Source organism: Belonocnema kinseyi, chromosome 9, assembly GCF_010883055.1.
Source record: "Belonocnema kinseyi isolate 2016_QV_RU_SX_M_011 chromosome 9, B_treatae_v1, whole genome shotgun sequence".
NCBI classification, from domain to species: Eukaryota; Metazoa; Arthropoda; class Insecta; order Hymenoptera; family Cynipidae; genus Belonocnema; species Belonocnema kinseyi.
In genome coordinates, this window is record NC_046665.1 from 132,895,894 (window position 1) to 132,898,706 (window position 2,813).

The 2,813-nt window shown below is 19.5% G+C and overlaps 1 protein-coding gene across 7 annotated transcripts in view; it reads left to right on the forward strand.

The window, feature by feature from the left end:
* The window catches only part of LOC117179861, an 86,691-nt gene that overhangs the window by 3,746 nt on the left and 80,132 nt on the right, over window positions 1–2,813 (forward strand). The gene's annotated exons all lie outside the window — the stretch shown is intronic.

The following is a 2,813-nucleotide window of genomic DNA, read 5'->3' on the forward strand; positions in this document are numbered from 1 at the left end:
TCAGCCTTGGAGGAGATTATGTTGAGAAATAAAAAAAAAAATTCTTAAAAACGTTGTTTTTCTTGGTCAGGCCGGAAACTTATCAATCCACCCTCGTAGATTACTTTTTAACTAAGAAAGATAAATTTTCAACCAAAAATGGAATAGTTACATTTTCAGTTTAAATAATTAATTTTTAACAAAAAACAAATTTTCTAACGAATAGTTAATTTTTCAAATAAACAGTTTGATTTTTAATGAAATATTAGAATTCCCTAACAAAATAGTTGAATTTTTAATTAAAAGCGTAAATTTTCAACTTAAAAAGATAATTTTTTATCCAAAAATAGAATATTTACATTTTTAGATTAAAAAGTTATTTTTTCAAAAAACAAAAAATCAAACAATTTTCGACCCGTTAAATTGAACCAACTAAACAACAAGAGTTTTTAAAAGAATAGTTGAATCTAAAGTCAAAAAGATAAGCATAATGTTGTACCAAAAAACACGAATTTTCAACAAAATAAATTAATTTTTAAGAAAAGTTTTGAAGTTTGATGGCAAATGCATGAATTATCTACTAAACGTTTTAATTTTCGTAAGAATAGTTTAATTTTGTATATAAATAGTTAAATTTAAACCGAAAATATGAATTTGTAACAAAAAAGTTAATTTTACACCAAATTGTTGAATACTCAACTAAACTTGATTAATTTAGAATCGAGCTGTTCCATTTTTAACAAAAAAAAAACAATTTTCAAAGAAGAAAATGAGTTTTAAACCAAAAAAAGACGAATTATTAACGAAATACATCAATTTTCATATATAAATGATAATTTTTTAATTAAACATGAAAAAATTTACTACCAAAAGTGGAATAGTGACATTGTCTGTTAAAAAAAAATGAATTCTCAACAAAAACAAAAATTGAATTTTTGACAAAATAGTTACATTTTTAACCCTTGTTTTAAAAAATATATATAATTAAAAAAATGTAGTTATTTTGATGAAAATGCAATTATTTTTAAAAACGTATTTTTTTGCTAAAAAATGCGACTACTTGCTTGAACAACGTTGTTAAGAAAAATAATTTTTGTTGTTGAAGATTTATCTCTTTGATTGTTTTGGATAAAAAGTTAAACTATTTTATTAAATTTTTTTTTAAGATTCATCAGTTTAAATAAGACCTCATCTCTTTGGTTAAAAATTGAACTATTCTGTTGAAAATTGTTTATTTTTCTTAATATTTAATTTTTGTCACTAAAAACGTAACTATTCCATTTTTTAATTAAAATTGATATTTTGAATTGAAAATCGATCTTTTTTAGTTTAGTTCAACTGTTTTTTATTTAAAATTAAAATCTTTTTTGGTTGAAGTATATTACATATTAAGTAAAATTTTTAAAATATTTTTTTTTTATTTAAAGGCCACTTTTAAAAATTTTAAATACAACTATTTTGTTGAAAATTTTAATTAATTAATTGCGAAATTACTATTAATTACTATTAATAAAATGAAATTAAATTAAATGAAATCAAATCAAACTCAATCAATTATATAAATTAAATTAAAATAAATTAAATTAAATTAAATTGAATTAATATTAATTTACTATTAATTTAATTTAATTCAATTTAATCTAATTTAATTTAATTTAATTTAATTTAATTTAATTTATTTTAATTTAATTTAATTTAATTTGATTTAATTTAATTTAATTTAATCTAATGTAATTTATTTTAATTTGATTTGATTTAATTTAATTTGATTTGAAGAATTAATTAATTAGTAGAAAATGAACTTTTTTGTTGAAAATTAATAATTTCGGGAGGAAAATTCATATAAATTGTTCAAAATTTGTGTTTTTCGGTAGAAAATTAATATTCTTTGAATATTCATCTTTCTGGTGGTGGGTTCTACTATTTTGTACAAAATTCTTTTTTTTTTGTAAACAATTTTTTAAACTAAAAATTTAACTTTAATTTTTAGATTAAAAGTGATTTTTTTTTAGTTTAACATTCAACTATTTGTTTAATAATTTAATTATTTATTTAAAAAATGAACTAATTGGTAGAAAATTTATAGTTACGGTTTGAAAATTCACGTTTTGTGGGAAATTTTTCTTTTGGACTATGGATTCAACTATTTTGTTAAAAATTCTTCTTTTTTAGTTTAATTTAAATGGACAAAAATTCTTTTTTTTTTGTCAACAATTTTTTAACTGAAAATTTAACTATTTCATTTATGCACTAAAACTTATCTGGTTTTTAGTTTGAAATTCAACTATTTTGTTGATAATTTAACAATTTGTTTCATTATTCAATTATTTATTTGAAAATTAATTTAATTGGCAAAAAATTTATAGTATCGGTTTGAAAATTCACGTTTTGTGGAAAATTCCTCTTTTGGACTGTGGATTCAACTATTTTATTAAAAATTCTTCTTTTGCGGATTAATTTAAATAGTCGAAAATTCCTTCTTTTTTGTTAAAAATTAATTTTTTAATCCAAAAATGTAGCTATTTAATTTTTGGTTTTAAACTTATCCTTTTTTTAGTAGTAAATCCAACTGTTTTGTTGCAAATTCGTATTTTAGTGAAAAAAAATGAATTTTTTGTTTTGAAAAATTATCATTTTGTTTAAAATTTCAAATATTTTGTTAAAAATTCGTGTTTTTTTTTTTTTAATCAACCTGTTGAAAATTTTTTTTTTGCTAAAGAATTAGTTGTTTAAACTGAAAATGTAAACATTCCTTTTTTATGATTTAAATCATTCCAGTTTTAATGTTTTCATTCCAACGGATTCTTAACTTTCCGTTGGGGGGGGGGGGGGGG